Source organism: Vigna angularis, chromosome 8 (genome assembly GCF_016808095.1).
Source record: "Vigna angularis cultivar LongXiaoDou No.4 chromosome 8, ASM1680809v1, whole genome shotgun sequence".
Lineage (NCBI taxonomy): Eukaryota > Viridiplantae > Streptophyta > Magnoliopsida > Fabales > Fabaceae > Vigna > Vigna angularis.
The window spans coordinates 23,129,732-23,152,180 of NC_068977.1; positions in this window are offsets into that span (position 1 = coordinate 23,129,732).

Genomic DNA, 22,449 nt, shown 5'->3' on the forward strand with positions numbered 1-22,449 from the left:
TTCTTTGTTAAGACTTGAGTCCACTCCTCCCTTCTATATACGGTGAAACATTGTAAAAGAAAGCTTGGAAATAATATAGAGAAATTATACCCATTTTACAACTCTCCTTTTCTAAGTTCATCAGGATAGTTGTCTCCTTGATTACTCCTAACCTTTTTCTAGATAGTTAGCCTAACCTCTTGTAAGACTTGGAAATTTATATAACTCTAGGTATAAATTAATAATTAAAATATTGTTTTTTATGTGTAAAATAATGAATGACGTGAGTAAAAATATGAAAATGTAAAATAAGAATAACTTAAATATATATTGATATATGGTGTATATAATAATCACAAGATGCAAGAAGTAAAGTCCAACCAAAACACAAAGGGAGTGCTTTAAACACCCTCTTTTTCGTGAAGGGTGTTGCTCCCTCCAGTACCCCAAGTGCTTCTGTACCTCTCCACTATTTTCTTTTATTCCAAAAATATTCTACACCTCCCTACTATTTTCTTATATTCCAAAAATACCCTACACCTCCCCAATATCCTCAATAATCTTTCTTTTTCTCTCTCTGCATTAACGGAGCATTCATGTGACTTAGATTTAAACTTGTGATATATTACAAAATATAAGAGGAAACTTCAATATTAGTGCTTCTACCACTTCCATTTTATAAACTTAAAAGTTAGATGCAAATACAAAATAATAAACATAATAATATTAATAGTAAATAATATATTATTATTATTATTATTATATACTAACTTTATAATGATGAAAGAAATAAATAAATTTCAAATCTTTAACAAATAATTTTTCTTTTATATTTTAAGCATTTAATAATATTTTTATATTACTTATATAATAAATTAAACACTTTATTCAAGTTATTTGAGTCAAACATGTCGATAAGTTAAAACATAATATAATGTTAAAAATTATAGATATTAAATGTAAAAAAAACACATATATATATAAACATTTTTCTAGAAATTTAGAGCAAAATTTTACTATTTATTAAGTAATTTGAAGAAGAAAAAATATATTGAACAATAAAAATAAAATTGAATCAAACTTATTTAAGGGAAAGTGTAAATAAAATTTTGCAATATATTTAAATCTGAGTCATGTGAATGCTCCATTAATATGGAGAGAGAAAAAGAAAAAATATTAAATATAGTAGAAATATGTAAAATATTTTTAAAACAAAAGAAAATAATGAAAAAGTGTAAAGTATTTTTGAAATAAAAAAAATAATAAAAAAGTGTAGGAACTCTTGGTAATAGTGGAGGGAGCAACACCCTCTCGGAAATAGAGTGTGGTTAGCAGTTTCATTATTCCACAATTTTATACTGATTTTGAAATCATATTCCCAAAAGTCTAATTATTAAAACTTCTAGAATTTATGTGTGAATAATCACTAAAAACGTTCATTAAATAAAACTGATCTATAAATACAAAATATTCAGTGATTATTTACACGAATTTAGAAATTATTTTAGAAATTCAAGATTATTAATTTTTAAATTATATTTTTTTGCATTAAAAGTTTCTAAATTAATTATTAAACTGTTTTTCAAAATTAAAGACCAAAATTCAATTATTTTAAATTTAAACTTTAATTTTAATTATTTTAGTGACTAATTCTTTAAATTTAGCGACTATTAATCCAATATCTGAAAACAATTTTTCTTGTAAATTGATAACAATTTGATTAATGAGATTGATATTTTGTGTGATCTACAAACTTGAAAACTTGATCTAATAGAATAAAATCATTATTAATGGTATTCTTATATAAATGATATTTATAGTAATAAGACAAGCAGTAGTGTTTATTGTAAAATAAAACAATGGTATACTTATTTGAGATATTATATATCACTTAAATGATTAGAAATTGAACTTGACATATTATTTGCATCATATATTATAATTTAAAATTTTATATATATATCAAATATATCAGTGCTTTCAAATAATAACAAAATATATATATTGATTTATCATAAACATAATTGTTGTTGTCTTATACATTTTTAACTTTTCTAGTTGCTTAGAAAGTTAAGTAAGACAAGAGAGTTTTAAAAGTAAAACAAGCAAACAGACTTTAATATATTAGCCTCTGCAGAAATTTCATGCAAAGACAAATTTTGTTAATAATTTGAAGTGAATATATCGCTTACACCTAACAAGTTCTATGAGAATTAATACGACCAATTTTCTAAATATACAATGAAAAATATTGCTGAAATTCTTATGATTACTGTATTTTTATAATAAACATAATATGTTATATATATATATATATATATATAGATATTTGCTAATTTTCGTAAGGGGTTATTTTAGTTGGTACATTTTAACAAAAATACCAAGTTTTAGGTTACAAAAAAGTCCCTGTTAAAAAAACCTAAATTTAAATTTAAGGATATTTTAATAATTTTAAAATTTAATTTAAAATAAAAAAATAAAAAAATAAAAAGTAGTTTTTTATCATCTGGTTAATCCGTGTACGAAAAGTTATTACCTTTTATTATATATTTTTTTAGAAGGTAATTGTTTTTTAAAATAAAAAATAAAATAAAAAGTAATAACTCTCTTACACGTGGACCAATCACAAAGATAAACAACTACTTTTAATTTTTTTATTTTAAATTAAAATTTAAAATTATTAAAATATCCTTGGATTTAAAGTTGTACTTTTTTTAATAAAAATTTTTTTGTAACTTAAAACTTGGTACACTAACTAACTAAAAAACTCCTACTTAAATTAGCAACCCTATATATATATATTAATAACTTTTATTGTAATAATACTTATATCAAATTTTCTAATCATACTTATCATGTTTTATTTCCATAAAAAAATGTAGAGATATATTATTTCCACTACTTGCTTCTATATATCAATTTATTTATCTATTTAGTAACTCTGTATGTATAAAAGAATTAATATATGTCTCAGTGCTTAAAACATATAGTTTTATTTCTTTTAATGGGTTAAAAAATTGAATGTGTTATCACATCAATCTTGGGAATTGAAACAATTACATATAGACTTTGAGAAGTCTTTGCAAAAGTTTTTGAATAAAGATTGGAAATTGAAACAATTCCATAGACTTTGAAGAGTCTCTACAGAAATTTTGTATATAAACACATTCGGGAAATTAAAACAGATTGATTTTGAAAAGTCTTTTGGAGAAATTTGTATAAAGACAAATGAAACTTTCATATTCCATGCTTTAATGAGATCTCATTCCTTGAGAAAGACATCATTGTCATGAGAATGAAGATATGCGGATAATAAAATGGAGGTCCTAAAAGACCTTATAGAAAAATTACAAAACGGTGCGTTGATTGATATATTCAATGTAAACTTTGCAAGAGTTTTGAGAAGATCCTGTGTTTTATATTTTAAGGACTTTCAATTTTCCCGTTCTTTAATAATTAACAAAGTTGTTTCAGCACAATTGTAAGATAAATATTTGTAAATAATTTCAAGATTCTCAAAATCAGTTTTTGGAGCATTCAATTCATCATTTAACTTTAAAACTCTATTTCTAAACCAATTTTTCATTGTTTTTATTGTATTATTAGGAAGACCAACCTATTCAACCTATAAGTAAAATAGAATTTATCAAGAAATTTTATAATTTTAATTATTTTAAAATTTAAATTATTCATAGATATATATTAATAATAAATTCATCTGTAAAATATCTTGATAAAATTTGTTACTAACTTAGAATTTTTATTATCAATAAATATTTTCACCAATAAATTTTATAAGTAAAATGTGTATAAGGTTTTTACTTTAGATTCATAATAGAATTCGTTGCAGTAATTGAATTTTTTAAAAATTTGTCAGTAAAATTATTGATACTAGATATTTTTAAATTCATTAGTAAGTTAAATTTTTAATATCCATCAATAATTAAACTCATTAAAAATTTATTTATCGATAAAATGAGTGAAATATTTTTTTGTTAAATTAATCTGGAATGAATGAAATGAAAAAAAGAAAAGAAAAGGAGGAAAAAGAAGACAAATAGGAGGAGAAAAAGGAGAAGGAAAAAAGGAAAAACATAGAGAAAAGGAAGAGAGGAAAAAGAGGAAGAGATGAAGAAGAAGAAAAAGAGAAACAAGCCGAAGAAGAGGAAGAAAAGAAAAGTAAGAAAAAACAAAATAAATCACGATATTTACTTATGAATGAAAATTATAAACCTAAATATAAAGGATTAGGAAGTTGGTTAAAAAGGAGGTACATAAAGTAAATTATATCTCGTTAAGGATTGATGTGATTTATGTATACAAGAAAAGAAAATGTTGCATAATGAAATTTGTTATAATTTATGGGGGATAATAACATTAACTATAGGCTGAGAACACTTCAGAGGGGATCTTAATCATGTGGCATATAGATACATCCACTTGCAAAAAGACAAATTAGGGGTAATTGTTGTGGTCGTACCAAGAGCAACAGTAAAAATAAAGTGCCCACAATTTCCATGAATTCATCTTGTGACATTAATGAAAAATACAAAATGTGGGAAGAGATAGGAAAACTTAATTCGGTAGGATGGTGCATACTAGAAGACTTTAATGCAGTAAGGAAACCAAATGAAAGGAATGAAAGGAAGGGCTTAAGTTAGATGTTTTCGGGATCATGAACACAACCAAAAACTCACATAGATTATTAAGTTAGATAAGTTGAAGATGTGAGCAACTTTCATGATATGAGACTACAACGCATGAAGCTAACAATTTTAAAAAAGAAATCGTGGGTGAACTAGCAAATGTAGGGAGATACTATACTTTTAGGTACTTTCACTCTAGGATTAGATGGAGAAGCATAAAGTACGAACTAAAAACGATGGAAATATAGGGGTTATGGTGTGAGGAACCAAGGAAGCCGAAAAGTAGTGTAAAATAATTTTCGGAATAAAAGTTTAACGATAAAATTAGAACACATATTAGGCTTGAAATATTCATTTTCCATCTTTAACAAATGTGGATATTGAGGTGCAACTTGATGATATTGAGAAAATGGAAATAAAATAAACAATTAATCAATGTAAGAAAAAGAGCCCTCGGACAGATAGTTTTAACTTTCAATACCAGTATAGTCAAAAAAAATGACAGCAATTCTTTTCGTTCATAGATAGCGATTCCTGAACCAAAGTATATCCAACTGAGATAAAAAGGAATAGTCTTTTTGCCTCGGTTTCGAACCGAGACATAAAAATATAGAATTTCATCTCGATTCAAAGACCACCGATGCAATATGTTTTTTGTTTTTAAATTTTTTTTACAGGACTTTATGCCTCAGTTCTCTTTGAACCGAGACAATAGGGCTTTTTTTTATTTTTATACCTCACGCATCCAATACATATAACTTTAATAAGGTGAAAGTTCATCTCTGACTAAAGAATAAGCACCCAAGGAAAGTGCAATCAAGTTTTTCCATATTACCACAAAACCCAAGAAACTCAAAACAATAATTTCACACATAAAGTTCACATACTATAAAATTCAAATATCTAAGCACTCAAACATATTAATAACTAAAGTCTGGATGTTTCTAATACTAATAATTACAATAAGAATGAAGCAAATTAAAGGATTCTTTATCTTGTACTTGATCATTATCATGCAACTCTTAGTTTGAATCAAATTGACCTCCTATGTTGCAATGGTGTTAGGAGTTCTCCTGATTGCTTGTAGAAAAACTTTCCATCCTCCATGACAACTTCATATGCTTGAGGGATGTTGGACAAAGGTTAGGAGCCATATGAGGAGCGACCCCATTTTCATCAAACCCTTAGCCTTTTTTTGTTTCATACCTACTCACAAGTAAACTTTATCATCAAAAAATCATATTACCAATAAGATATGAAAAATAATTGTCCTAAACACTAAGTCAGACAGACAGTGAGAAAAATACATTCTCGGAGAGCGAAAATGGGTGTTTAATTGTATTTAATTATTTCTTTATGATGAAATTGATAGCAAAATCATAGTTTAAAATATGTGAATGAGAATTTCTAAAATTATTAAACAAAATGTTAATTATTTAAAAATTGTTTAAAGTTTGATTTTATATAATTTTATATTTTATTTATAGTTCTAAAATGAAAGTTATCTTCAGAAAATTAATCTCTTAAATTATATTTTAATATTACTCATTTAATATCTTCAGATGTAGCAGTTATTAAAAATTTAAAACCCAAAAGGAGATAGTTTTTACCCGTTTATTTTATTCACTTGATTTCATTAATCATACTTGCTGAAACTTTTGGTATTTAATTGAGATCTTAAAAAGGCTCTTAGTGGTACTATGAAATGAACATGGAAGAAGATAAACATACCAAGCACTTGCTTAGCAGTTAATCGAAGCTTAGGGTCTGGTTCTAACATTTGTCTAACAAGTCTTTTAGCACTTTCAGAAATACTTGGCCAAGGTTCCCTTTTGAAATCTATAAGCCCCCGAAGAATGGCCGGTGCAACTCCTTGCTCAGATTCTGCATAGAATCAACATCAAGAAAAAAAATAAGAAGACTTTTTCGAGCAAATGAAATAATAAAAAGAACCAAGCTCAAATGCCCAAAACTAATAATATGCTTGAACCAAAAGAAAAAGGCAACAAAACTTGTGAAGCAACAGAAAAACACCAAACAGTGGAAAGAAACCTCAGCACATACATAGTTCACTAATAGAAATCCAGAGAGAAAACAGAACCACCAAGATACAGTAAAGCAGAAGACTTCTTTTCTCCATTACCAATGTTTGGTTTAAATCTAATAAAAACGTCCCCTGATTTTCTTCCATTTGAACAGGACACCGTTTGTAAGGACCGCACGTCCTACTTTCTTTTTGAAAGTGGGAGGGGCGGCTACCTAACAGCAGAAGAGTGCAGCTGTTAGTGGTGGGGGCTCCATTCTTTTAGCAGCAACAAAAATGGGTGGTGGGTCTTCCCACTTTGAAGTGTCTAGCCAACAGGAAACACCATCATCTCCATCAATTAGTGTGTTTGGCACTAAGAATGGAGAGGAGTGGCTGAGAATGTAGAGTTTTTCTCTTAAAGGTAAGATGCGTGGATTCAAGGGGTGCTGAGTTCTGAATTTCTGGAGAAGTGGAAAGCTTTGCTGCAAGATCTGGGAGAGGTGAAGTGGAGATCCTTTAGAGCTGCAAGGAGGCCTTGGTAGTGCAAGTCTTGGGGGAGATAGATTCAATAGTTGCTAAGGAAGTCTTCAAGAGGTAAGGGGAGTTAGATGTTTTTGTTTGATTGTTGAATCATACTGTATTAATGCAAATCTGGGAATTTGGGAATGAAAATTGGGAGTTTCTGGGTTTCTGAAATCTGGTGCGATTCTGCAGAATTCTGCAGAACGCACGTTCGTCCGCATAGTGCTCGACCAATTAGTGGTCGGCCAAAATACCCTAAACGTTCGGTCAATTTCGAATGTTCGGTCCTAAAAATTGGTAGTTTCAATTGAACGTTCGGTTTTGTGTTCGGAGAGCATTAGCGTTCGTCCTTCATTGTGAGTGTAGCGTTCGGTCGTTAGTTGTTACCGTTTGGTTAAGCCTTGATTTTAGTACCGTTCGGTTAGGTGTTGAATTTACCGTTCGTCAGTGTTTAATTAATGCCGCTCGGTCGAGACTATGATTTAATAGTGTCCGGTTAAGTGTTGATCTATTATAGTTCGGTCGTGAATGTTTAGTATCGTTCGATTACAATTGGATTTAGTACCGTTCGGTCAAACTTTGATTTAATATTGTTCGTTTTAATGGTGTTTGATCTTGAGTGTTCGGTCTTAAACTGATATTCTAAGTTTGAATCTTAAACGGTCGGTTTGATGTATTAGTAATTATAGCGTTCGGTTTTGAGGAGGTACACTCAGGTTTAACTTGTAGTGTTCGGTCTTAGTGAACTAGGGATTGTAAGCGTTCATCCCTAAATTGGTATTTACAGGAAGTGATCTTGAGCGTTCGGTATTGGGTATCAGTGATTGCAGTCGTTCGTCCTTAATATGGATTCTTAGGTTTGGATCTTGAACGTTCGGTTTTGGTTGATTAATAAACGTTCGGTCTTAAGTTGCTTATTCTTAAGTTTTGGATCTCGAACGATCGGTTTTGGTGTGTTAGTGATTAGATGAGCGTTCGGTCGTTAGTTTCTGCTGATCGGTTAAGTCTTGATTTTAACACCGTTCGGTTAGGTGTGGATTTATTTCGGTCGGTCAAGGTTTATTTTTATACCGTTCGGTTGATACTTAAATTGTAGTGTACGGTTAAGTGTGAGTTTAGTACCGTTCGGTTAGGTGTTGATCCAGTACCAATTGATGATGTTATTCTGCAGTGATCCTTCGTAGTGAGCGTTCGATTTTAAATTGATATTCGTAAGTCTAATCTTGAACGTTCGGCCTTGGTTTAAATGTGATTGTGAGCGTTCGGCCTTAAGTTGGTATTCTTAGGTTTGGATTTTGAGTGTTCGGCCTTTAGTTGGTATTCTTAGGTTTGGATTTTGAGCGTTCGGTCTTGGTAGATTAATGAGTGTGAGCGTTCGTTCTCAATTTGGTATTTTAGGTTTCAATCTTGAGTGTTCGGCCTTAAATTGATATTCTAAGTTTGAATCTTAAACGGTCGGCCTTGGTGCATTAGTGAGTATAAGCGTTCGTTCTTAACTTGGTATTCTCGGATAGCAATCTGGAGCGTTCGGTCTTAATTTGATAGTCTTAAGTTTGGATCTTGAGCGTTCGGTGTTATTATATGATTAGTGATTGATAGCGTTCAGTCTTGGTGTATTAGTTATTGTTAGCGTTCGATCTTGATCTGATATTCTCAGACTTCAATCTTAAGCGTTCGGTCTTGGTACATTAGTGACAATTAACGTTCGTTCTCGATGGTGTTGCCCTCAGGTAGTACTCGTCATAGGCAGCGTTCGGTCTTTGTGAGGTTTGATCTTTGAGCGCTCGTCCAAACAGTATTGAATTCAGTATGGTGTTCGATGGTTTAGCGTTCGGCCTAAGTACTCGATCATAGTGTTCGACCCAATAATGTTTAATTGAATATGATGTTCGGTTTTAGCGTTCGGTCTGATTATGTTAAATCCGGTGTTCAGTGTTAGCGTTCGGCCGAATAGTGTTTAATCCAGTGTGGTGTTCGGTCTTAGCGTTCGGCCGAATGGTGTTCAAGGTTCTCGGTTATAGCGTTCGGCCGAATAGTGTTTAATCAAGAGAGATGCTCGGTTTTAGCGTTCGGCCGAATAGTGTTCAATCTAATATGGCGTTCGGTGAAATAGCGATCGGCATGATATTGTGGGATTTGATAACGTCCGTCCAAATAAGTGTTCGGCCTGGTGTGGAAAATAGCGTTCGTTCAGTAGCGTTCGTCTAACAGTGTTCAATGAATAGTGCTCGTCCAAATAGTATTTTACAAATATGTTGGATTCTAAGTTCCTTTGCTCTTGGGTTGAATTATGTGTACCAATGTTTGGAATATATACTCTGATGTGATTTATGTGAAAATATGTAAATGTATGAGATATGTTGGATTTGCGGTGATAATATGGTGGTATCTGGTTATTCATGACTTGGGTTAAGGTTCAAAATAACAGTATGATTCATGGACGTAATTCCATGATCCTCAAGGAGAGGATACATGGTGGTGTTTTGGGGTTGTATAGAATGATTACATGGTAGCTCAGTTTTGGGGGTCATCCTGAAACTCCAATGGTCTTTCTTCTCATGTAGAGAGGATTGAACCATGTGGTGAGGAGTAGCAGGAGGTCCTAGTCTTGGGTGCTTCCATATGATCCAAGGTGAGTGATAACGGATTAACCTCGTGACTGTGGTCGGGCGGTAGTGTCCAAAGTTCCACCGGGCGGTAGTGCCCAAAGTTCCACAAGGCGGTAGTGCCCAAGTTTCATAAAGCCACTGTTAACTTTATGGAAAGTGTACCAAATCGTTTTAAGTAATAAACCGGTAAGACCGGATATCGTTTCCGAAGAGACTCGTGTAACACTTTACAACTGTATAATAAGTTAACTAACTTAGACTAAGAATAACATCTTTTTAATATGATTCAAGTGCAATAAAATTTAAATTCATAAATACGTGATAAAATGAACGTCTTAGAGGCTAAAAGATTGAAAGTGGTTAATGGATAATGAAACAATATGGATGAGATGTTGGAGATAAAACAACATCATCCATATCAGAAATGCCATGCGAATTACCCGTGGGTTTCTCACCATCCTTCATCTCACAACTTTATATTTTCACACAACAATCCTACACTCCACGTAAACACAAATTATACAATTAGTCATGGCGAAACAAATACCGCTCAAGAAGTAAAAGAAGTGTACCTTAATTGGCGAGGAATTCCCGGAAACTGATCCACCACTAGGGAAAATGAAGGGTTTCAGCGGGCAATGAAAATTGCAGATGAGAAATGAAATGAAAAAGAGCGTGTTCCTATTTTATATATGAAATTAGAAATGGAATTAAAATGAATGGAGTAGAACCAGAAAAGCTAAACCTAGCTTCTCCTTGAGCTCGTGAATCTCCTCACCTCGTTACTCTCACAAGCCTTCATCTTCGTGATTCACATCACCGAATCACATCTTACGACTTGATTCGTCCTCGTTACAACCTTCTCCACCAAATCCACCGATTACATCCTCATTTGGGCACAATCACCAATTCAGCCGTTGAATCTTTCTTTTCCACCGAACACGCGATCTAAATCGTATTTCTCACCGAACAATCTTCCTATTTTCCATTCTGCTTCGAATCCTTCCTGCTCTTGGAGTATTATTACGAACCTAGGTTTTCCCAAATGCATTCCTCCCCTTCCGAGTTCTCGGAGCGCGACCCTGTAGCGGCGATGACGGAGCACGACCCTGTAGCGGCGATGGCGGAGCGCGACCCTGTAGCGGTGATGGCGGAGCGCGACCCTGTAGTGGCGGCGATGACGAACCAGGGACCCTGTGGCGGAGGCGAGGACAGAGCGGTTGTATGCAGCGGAGCGGAGGAGCGTTTGGCTTGCGAGAGAGAAGAAGAGTGAAAAGTAGGGTAACTTCCTTCGAAGTAGTAAAATATTAAACCTCTACTGCCTCGGTAATACGCTTAACCAAGGTAATATAGTCTTACTGCCTTGGGTCTTACTATCACCCGATGCCTAAAAGTACTGAAATCACACTTCAAAAATCAGTCTGTCAGTTTTGGACAACATGTACTATCTCGGATCTTATGGAAACCGATGCCGTAGGTCCATTTACGCTTCGATTGGACATTTAACCAAGGTAATTAACAGTTTATACTTCAGTTTCTAGATAACTGAGGCGTATAAGTTAGTTTAAATTGAAAAAATGCCATCGTTTTTGTATATGTTTTGATTTTCGAGAAACTGAGATGTATATCCCATTTAAATGTTATTCAAGCAGTAAAGTAGTTGCAAAGGGTTGGGAAAATACTTAGGAGTTGTAATGCATCATTCATTAACATTAGTAATTAAAAAAGACAACCCAATAGGTTTGGATGAAGGTAGGCCTATTTTTTTTGTGGGATGTATATATAAAATCATATCAAAGGTGCTAACAAGTAGGTTAAAGAGAGTGTTTCCAAAAAATATAGATTGTTCACAATCAAGTTCATTAAAAGAAGAGGAAGGTTAGATAGTATACATGTCACTAATGAAGTTGTTGATGAAATAAGCAGGAAAAAGAAAAGGGTGATAACACTTAAAAATGATTATGAGAAAACCTAAGACTCGATGAGCTGGAATTTTCTGTATCATAGGTAGATTATATTTCCTAGTAAATTCTAAGGAATCATCTACAATGAAATCATGCTTGAAATCATCTACAATGTTAGTAGTAGGAAATGAGTGCCTAACTAAGGAATTCTAACTAAAAAGAGACTTGAAACAAGGGACCCAATCATACCATTTAATTTTCTAATTTTAGAAGAGGAGTTGGTAGGAATAGTGAGACAAACACTTCATAAAAACCTATACGAAGGTGTTAAGGTATGGAAAAGGAATTGAGGTTAATGTCTTACAAATTGATGATGATACATTATTTGTATGTAAAGCTAAGAAGAAAATTTTCATCACCATAAAAACTATTTTTAGATGTTTTGAGTTGGTGTCAGAACTAAAAGTAAATTACCATAAAACTAGGATTGCTGCGATGGGATAGGAAAGGATAGTGTGGAAAATTTCTCAAGACTAATAAATTATAGTTCTCAAATCAGAAAAGTATAGTAATGTGTAATAGATATTTTTGTTGTCTTATATATGTTTTTCTAACTCTTTTAATGGGTAGAAAATTATGTATACACTGACATCAAATTTGGAATGTCAAAAAACTGCATAGACTTTGAAATAGTAAGTCTTCACAAAATTTATATAAGGACAAATTAATCTCTGTCAATTATTTTGTCTTTGTGTACAGTATGATCGACCAGTTTTACACAAACCGAACAGTTATACTAGCCTATGGTCTCATATGAGCCAACAGGTGAACCGATCGGTCGGATTATAAATAGAGTTAACACTAAAAATAATTATACCAGGTCTAAATCAGATTATTACTGTTTAGATCGTAATTAGATCAATACTAATAAAAAAATCTATCATAAAATTTATAAATACAAATTTGATATTCAAGTAATTAGTTACATTAATTACATGTTTATTACTAACACTATGTGAAAGACTTTAGCATCAAAATGCTTTCTGCATGTAACACCCGAGTTAATATAACGGTAGTAGAAATATATTGGAATTGAAACTTTCACCTAAGCTTAGATATCCTTTGTAAAAGCAAACTTAACCTCATTTCATAAACCGAAACATTATTTCACTCTTAAAAATATTTAAGAATATACTTAGGTACATCTAATGAGTTTTGAAGAGTTAAAGGAAATTAAGAAGAATGAAAGGTTTAATATTTGAATTTAAAACAGATTATTAAGAAGAAAAAGAATTAAATTCACATTCTACCACAACATTCTCGAGTACAAATGATTGAGACAAAGGGGTTCCATAACATGTAGGGATCGTCATAGGTCGTAAATATTAATAACTGGTTGATATTTTTAAATATATGTTCTTTTAATTTTAAATAAAATTATTTAACAATAAATTTTAAAAATATAAAATTAGCTAATAAAATTAGTTTTAAAGTAATTACGAATAAATTTAGTTTTTCTAAAAATAAATTAAAATAAGTTGCATACTGACCTTTTAAAAATACATTTATATGGTCTAAGTAAAAAAAAATACTAAATAAAATTTTAAACTATTATTAATAGTTAATATTTTTTTCACTAATAACTTTATAATTACAATTCTTATAAAAATAATAAAATAAAATTTATTAATAATTATTAATAAGTGACCATGATATTTGTACTTGTTCAATTAAATACACATACCCATCTATTAACAACATCCATAAAGATTTTACCGACATATATTGGTTTATATGCATTTTTTTTATCCCTAATAACATATGAAAAACGACAATAACACAATAGCACTATATAATCTGTTAAAAATATGAAAAATAATGACATTTTATAAAATAAATAGACATCAATTTCTAACCTATTCTTTCGCCATGGAAGGAAATTAAAAAAATCACATCAAAATAAAGTAAAAGAATTGCAAAGATTTAATTTCAGTGTCTATGTAGAAATTCAAGGAAGTCATCAAACTTCATTTTTAGTACTGTTGTTAAAGGTTTTTAGTACTGTTGTTAAATGGTAATAGTAGAAATTCAAGTTTTCTTCCATCTTGTTCGTCGCGTTGCCATAGCTCTCCTCCAACATCAAGAATGTCTCGCCACGGTCGCCCCTCTGTTTTCTGCCATCCTCGCATTCTTCTCAACAATGTTCACGAGGGTGGTTGGGCGTGGTGTGGTGTTGCCTTTCCGTCCACCTTCTCTGCATTTTCTGCCTTAAAAATAGTTAGCATATGAATTTAATATCTACATTATTTTGGCATTAATGTCTTTGTTTTATTATTTGGAATTTAAAGACGAATAAATATTGTTTGTTGGGTTGGTACATATCAAATGTTAGAAAAAGAACGAGGCAATTATAAGGAACATTAAGAAGAGAGAATCTGAGTGGTAAGAAGCCCAACGAGTGATTAGTATAAAAATTACGTATAACTTCACGCATTAACGTCCAATAACAGAACAATCGACGTTAACTATGATCAATGACATTGTTGAAATTAAATTCATTCGATCCACGTTGTTTGGATTTTCAAACCCTCGTCTAAAATAAAATAACATCAAACCATAAACCAGCTCGACGTAAAATAGTGACCTTAGTAATCACATAATGTCAGCTAAAGAAACACATGGCGTCCAATACAAAATAAATAAATACTAAAGAGTGATTTGGTTCCTTCCATCCACATATGACGTCGACCTTAACAAATATTTGACGTTTTACATGAAAACAAGCATTTATTTCTTTATTTTTCTTTTAAATCAACCCACAAAACTGTTGGAAAACAGCGGTACTTGTTCCCTCCTCTGTGAACCCCAAAATGGGCACTATGCGGAAGCGTAAAAATAATAACACCGAAATTTTAACGTGGAAAATCCTCTCGGAAAAAATCACGGGACCTAATTCAGAAAAATATCTCCACTATGAAAGTAGGATTACAGTGTTTCTCTCACTCTCTGAGGATCTCTCAATAAATCTCACCCTCTCGGATGGTATACAAAACTCTCACTTTCACACTCACAGTATCTTCTATTGTACTGTGTCTACACCTCTCGGTATTTCTCTCACACACAAAAAAACTCTATTTCTCTCCTTCACCGTGGCTCTCTTTTCTTCACGGTGGTATTCTTCTTCTCTGTTTGGTGTGTCTTGTTTCACTGCTTTGCTTCTCAATTTATGGAAGTGAGAAAGCCAAAACAAACAAAATGGTTGTTGAGGTGGTGAGCTGAATTTACGGAAAAGCAAGGAAAGTGGAAGACATTTTGGTGCATTATTTTGCTGATGGGGAACAAAGGCTCCTGCATTTCATAGTGGAATGGGTCCCAATATTTGTTTTATTCCAACAAAACTCCCCCATAAAACAAATAAATGGGTCTTCCATCCTTCATCCCATCTTTGCATCTTGTCTTAGTTGGAAGGTAGCATGACACCAGCACCTTGACAACAATCTTCAACCTTCTTGGTTGGTACTGATTTAGTCATCATGTCAGACCAATTCAGGTCTGTATGGATTTTCTCTATCTTCAATTTCTTCTCATCCAGCGCTTCTCGTATCTAGTGATACCGCACGTCGATATGTTTCGAGCGTGAATGGAACATGGGGTTCTTGGTTAGATGAATGGTACTTTGATTATCACAATTCACCACATAATCATCTTGATCATGTCCTAATTCACTTAGGAAATTCTTCATCCATAGCATCTCTTTAGAGGCTTCAGTCACCGCTACATACTCTGCTTCAGCAGTAGACAATGTCACACATTTTTGTAGCTTTGACTGCCAAGAAACAGCTCTCCCTGCAAAAGTAATCAGATAACCTGATGTTGACTTCCTTGAATCGACATCTCCAGCCATGTCTGAGTCTGAATATCCGATTAGCTTTAGATCTCCATTGCCAAAACACAAGCTTCTTTTGGCAGATCCTCCTAGATACCTCAGTATCCACTTAACAGCTTCCCAATGCTCCTTTCCTGGATTTGACAGGAATCTGCTCACAACTCCTAAAGCATAGCCAATATCTGGCCTTGTACAAACCATTGCATACATAAGGCTACCCACGGCAGAAGAGTAGGGTACCTTGTTCATTTCTTCCTTTTCTTCTTCATTCTTTGGACATTGAGACTTGCTAAGTTTGAAATGTCCAGCAATTGGAACACGAGCAGATTTGGCATTGTGCATGTTGAACCTTTTGAGAATCTTCTCAATGTAATCTTCTTGAGATACCCATAGCATTCTTCTAGAACGATCTCTGGAGATTTTCATTCCAAGTATCTTTTTTACTGCACCCAGGTCTTTCATGGCAAAAGACTTGCTCAATGCCTTCTTGAGAGCAGCTATTTTAATTTTGTTCTTCCCTACAATCAATATATCATCAACATACAAGAGAAGTATGATGGACTCACCATTTTCATAATGCTTCACAAACACGCAATGGTCTGCGAAGGTCTTCTTGAAATTATGTTGGATCATGAAGGAATCAAATTTCTTGTACCATTGTCTTGGAGCTTGCTTCAGACCATAGAGGCTTTTCTTCAGACGACACACCAAGTGTTCTTTGCCTGGTTCTTCAAAACCCTCTGGTTGCTTCATGTAAATTTCTTCCTCTAAGTCTCCATGTAAGAATGCTGTTTTGACGTCCAGTTGTTCAATCTCCAGGTCTAGTGTTGCTGCCACACCGAGAATTGCTCTAATGGATGTCATCTTCACCACTAGTGAAAATATTTCGTCGAAGTCTATTCCTTTCTTCTGGTTGCACCCCTTCATGAAAATTCGTGCTTTGTACCTTGGGCTTGGGTTGTTCTCTTCATTCTTGAGCTTGAACACCCATTTGTTCTACAATGCTCTCCTTTCTCTTGGTAGTTCTACCAAATCATAAGTCTCATTTTCCTTTAAGGATTGCATCTCTTCTTCCATGGATTGCAACCATTTGTCTTTGTCTTTCATCTCCATTGCTTCTACAAAGCTTTGAGGTTCACCTTCATCAGTAAAATTAACATATTCATCTGAAAAATACCTTCTTGACGGTTGCTTCTGCTTTGTTGATCGTCTCAATTGGGGTTCTTGCGGAGCATCCTCAATTGGTTGATCTTCTTCCGTCAGATTAGGTTGATCAGCTTCTTCAGCCATTTCATCAAGTTGTAACTCTGGTTCGGCTTGATGAGTCTCTCCCCCTAAGTTGTTCATCACAATAGGGCTTTGATCACTTATCAGCTTAAGTGTTGGTTTCTCCACTTTCTTGATGTCTTGGATTGTCTGATCTTCAAAGAACACCACATCTCTGCTTCGAACAATCTTTCTGTTTGCAGGATCCCATAATCTGAAACCAAATTCATCTCTTGGAGAACCAAGGTATATGCACTCTTTCGCCTTAGCATCGAGCTTTGCTCTTTCATCTTTCGGAATGTGAACTGATGCCTTACATCCGAAGACTCTCAAGTTGCGATATGAGGCCTTTTTACCAGACCATACTTCTTCTGGAATCTTACCGTTTAATGGTCTTGAAGGTGATAAGTTGATTAAATCAGCTGCTGTCACCACTGCCTCCCCCCAGAATGACTTGGGAATTTGCGTGAGACAACATGCTCCTAACCTTCTCAGCAATCGTTTTGTTGAATCTTTCAGCTACACCATTCATCTGAGGTGTCTTGGGAGGTACTTTCTCATGTTTGATCCCATGAGTCTTGCAATAATGCTCGAATGGACCTCTATACTCTCCACCATTATCGCTTCTCAGACATTTCAACTTTCTACCAGTTTCACGTTCAACTGAGGCGTGAAACTCCTTGAAGATTCGTAGAACTTCATCTTTTCTCTTCAATGGATAGACCCACAATTTTTTGGAGTGGTCATCAATGAAGGTAACAAAATATTGAGCACCACCAAGGGACTTTTCAGATGTTGAGCAAACATCTGAGTGTACAAGATCCAAAATATGCTCTTTTCTTCTTCCACTTTCAAATCTACGGAAGGACATTCTACGCTGCTTACCTGCTAGGCAATCTTCACATAATTCAAGTGGTTGTCCTTTTATACTCTGGAGATGATCTTTTGCGAGGATCTCTAATCCCTTTTCGCTCATGTGGCCTAGCCTTTTATGCCACAACTCCTTACTTTCTTCTTGAGCAACATTCGTCTCTCCTTTGTATATTTTTCCTTGCATGCAGTACAAGGAGCCTTCCTTCTTGCCTCGAGCAACAATCATGCTTCCTCGGCTAAGTTTCCATTTTTCATCTCCAAACTGGTTGTTCATTCCAGCATCATCTAGCTTACCGACTGAGATAAGGTTTAGACGCATCTCTGGTACATGTCTTACCTCCTTCAGCACAAGTTTGTTTCCATTTTCTGTCGTCAAAGTCACTTCTCCTATGCCCACAATTTTGGTTGTGACATGATTTCCCATCTTTACTGTTCCAAAGTCTCCTTTTTGATAGGATGAGAAGAATCCCTCATGAGGATTAACATGGAAAGATGCTCCGGTATCTACTATCCAAGTGCAGTCATCAAAAGCAATATTTAGATAGTTTACCTCAGTGATAAGGAACACATTCTCATCATTTGATACCACCGCCGTTGTGGTCTTTTCTTCCAGCTTCTTTTTGGGATCTACCACATCAGGGTGTACAGTTCCATTCTTTTGATCTCTCTTCAGGAATCTACATTCTTGCTTCTTGTGACCATCTTTTCCACAATAAAAGCATGTCAGACCTTTGGAACGAGACTTGAATCTTCCTCGTGACTTTTCACGTTTTCCTTTGCTTCTGTGTTCACTCCTTCCTCTATTCTCAACAACATTGGCTTCTGAGTGACTACTCGATCCCCTTTCTTTCCTTCTGGATTCTTCATTCAGTAAACTGTCTGTGATGTTATCCAGACTGAGCTTTCCATCTGGTGCTGAGTTATTGAGAGTGACCACCAACGTGTCCCAACTCTCCGGTAGAGAACTAAGGAGTAAAAGAGCTTGTAACTCGTCATCAATCTTCATATCCGCCTTCATTAGTTGGTTCACAATACCTTTGAAGGTGTTGAGATGCTCGATCATATTCTGGTCGTCAGTGTACTCCAACTTTACGAGTCGTCTGACAAGGTGAGCTTTATTTCTCAGAGTCTTCTTTTGAATCATAGATTCAAGTTTTGTCCATAACTCATACGCATCGGTATAAGTCGATACATGCTCAAACAAGCTTTTGTCGATGTATTTCCGAATCATAGCCACTGTTTTACAATTTAGAATCTCCCAATCTTTTTCGGTCTTCCCTTCCGGAATTTTCGGATTTGTGATCGGCTCATACAAATCCTTGCAGTATAGATGATCTTCCATTATCGGCTTCTAGTAGGAATAATTATCTGCAGTTAGCTTGAACATGTCTCATTCCATCTTGAGTTTTACAGGATTCTGACTTTTTCGAACCGGTAGCTCTGATACCACTGTTGGGAAACAGCGGTACTTGTTCCCTCCTCTGTGAACCCCAAAATGGGCACTATGCGGAAGCGTAAAAATAATAACACCGAAATTTTAACGTGGAAAATCCTCTCGGAAAAAACCACGGGACCTAGTCCAGAAAAATATCTCCACTATGAAAGTAGGATTACAGTGTTTCTCTCACTCTCTGAGGATCTCTCAATAAATCTCACCCTCTCGGATGGTATACAAAACTCTCACTTTCACACTCACAGTATCTTCTATTGTACTGTGACTACACCTCTCGGTATTTCTCTCACACACAAAAAAACTCTATTTCTCTCCTTCACCGTGGCTCTCTTTTCTTCACGGTGGTATTCTTCTTCTCTGTTTGGTGTGTCTTGTTTCACTGCTTTGCTTCTCAATTTATGGAAGTGAGAAAGCCAAAACAAACAAAATGGTTGTTGAGGTGGTGAGCTGAATTTACGGAAAAGCAAGGGAAGTGAAAGACATTTTGGTGCATTATTTTGCTGATGGGGAACAAAGGCTCCTGCATTTCATAGTGGAATGGGTCCAATATTTTTTTTATTCCAACAAAAACGTCACATTGATCAGGGTTTCGATGTGTTATTGACCAACTAGAAGCCAAAGCCTCAATCCCTTTTTTATTATTTTTTTCTTTTTTCTTTTAAACCAACCACTAAACATAGAACACTTTTACTAATTTGACGTTGTATTTGCCAGCAATTATTCTTCTTATTTTTTCTCTTTAAACCAAGCCATAAAATGTCCTTCTACTGGTGGCTTCGACGTTTTAAGCCAAAGGGTCACCCCATAACATGTCGAACTCTTGGGGGCTTCGACGTGATGGACATTGGAGTAGTTGGGCACATTAATTCTAGCTCCCAACAATTATTCTCTTTTTCTATAAATATAGTTTAAGAGCCTTGGATAACCTCTACATCTCCATTTATAAAATTTCTCGTAACGACTCGTTCAAAGTTTCTTTGTGTTAACTTTTTTCTGTGTTACTATTAGCTCCTTCAAGGTCACAAAAACGAGTCATTTCTTTGTGGCTTGATTCTTTTGTCATGTTGAAAATCTTGAAAGAATGATAGTAACACAAAGAAAAAGGTTGATACATTTGAATTTTGCACCCTTTCAAAACGCTACAACTTCCATTTATAAAATTTCTCGTAAAAATCTGTTAACTTTTTTCTTTGTTTTTCTATCAACTCTTTCAAGTTCACAAAAGCGAGTCATTTCCTTGTGGTTTGATTCTTTTTGCATGGGAAAAAGCTTGAAGGAGTGATAGAAATCCAAAGAAAAAGGTTGAGAGATTTGGATTTCACACCCTTTCAAAACGCTACAACCTCCATTCACCAAAATCCTTCTACATTTTAACTATCCCGTGGATCTTTTCGTGGTTTGATTTTCATTTTTTTCCTATATTTAATGTTTAACTACAAAATCAGTGGATCTGATTTCTGGCAGAAAACAACTCCAGGAAAACTTAATAATTGAATCATTAAAAAATGATCAAACCGTGCAATGGTTAAGCATTATATCTATAGAGGAGTCAATTAACGACGAACCTGTTCCTATTCGACGTGAATATCTTCTTTTCTAACACAACATTTATCATGCCCGACAAACTGTCTTTTCCCATATAAAGTAGACATCAAGTAGTGTCAAAATTTGACGTGAATCTCTTCGTTTCTAACACATCATTTATCATGAACTGCAAACTGCCTTTAACTGTATAAAGTAGACGTCAAGTGGTGTCGATATTCTACATGAATCTCTTTGTTTCTAACACAACATTTATCATGCCCAACAAACTACCTTTTCCAATATAAAGTAGACATCGAGTAGTGTCAAAATGCAACGTGAATCTCTTCGTTTCTAACACAACATTTATCATGCGCAGCAAACTGCCTTTAACCGTAGAAAGTAGATGTCGAGTGGTTTCAATATTCGACGTGAACCTCTTCATTCTTACCATGACCAGCCAACTACATTTCCCATATATCATGATGGATATCATGATGGCAAAGTACACGTCGAAGCTCCAAAAGAATGCGACGTTTTATGGTTGGTTTAAAAGAAAAAAGAAAAAAAAAATAAAATGGAGTTACTGCTTGGCGAATTAAACGTCGAAGCCCTCGAAGAATTCGATGTTTTATAGTTTGATTACAAGAAAAAAAGAAAAATAATGGTGCACTGGTCTGAATAATTACCACTATAGAAGTCGAATTATCATGGTATTCGACGTTCTATTCTGAACCTAATAGGTTTGATATATATATATAATCTATAAATCTATTCCTGTATCATTGCGTCAAAAACTATATTCTTAAAGCCTTAATGAGAGAAGACTTCTAAATCTTGTTCTCAAATGACTTCTTTATCTTCACGACGTGGAAAGAAGGCGTCATAGATTGTAAGAAATGCTAGTCCAAATGGATGGATAAGTGATGACGAAACACAATACAAATTAGGTTGTTATAGAAAACTCATGGTGATGGTCCCTCACAAGTTCTTATGTTTTTTCATGAAAAATCCAAAAAGTGAATCTTAGAGTCATTGTTTGTTTAATAACCAGTTCAAATAGGTATAATATATCTAGCGTGAATATAAATCCTATGATTGTGGGTTATTTAGGGGTCGAAAGTATTCAAAGATTCCAAGCAACTAGTCCAATTATTGGTGTGAAAACTCCTTTTCTATTTACTGGCATGGAGCCCAACAAAAACTACCGGAAGCACTATACTCTACCAAAACGCTTATATATATTCAATCGTTTTGGTTTACACACTTCACAATTAAGAGTAGACCGATCAAATTCAAGGTCCTTGTTTTACTCTTAGGTATTTAGTATCACCAAAAAAGTAATGACTACTTGTTTTCCTAAACTCTGTTGTGTACTTCTCCTCCTCTTGCTGCCTGCTGCAGAATCCATTCTCGGATTTAACAATATCGCAGAAATAAAGTGCATTGAGAGGGAGAGACAGGCACTCCTCAACTTCAAACATGGTCTCATAGATGCCCATGACATGCTGTCTACATGGAGAGATGACGACAACAGTCGAGATTGTTGCAAGTGGAAAGGCATACAATGTGACCATCAAACAGGTCATGTAACCATCCTTCGTCTCCGTGGTTCGAATATATATTTGAGTGGTGCAGTCAATATCACTTCACTGTTTCCCTTGCAAAATATTCAACATTTGGATCTCAGCTACAATGATTTTATAGAGAGTCACATCCCAGAAAACATGAGCTCACTTACCAACTTAAGATATCTCAATCTCT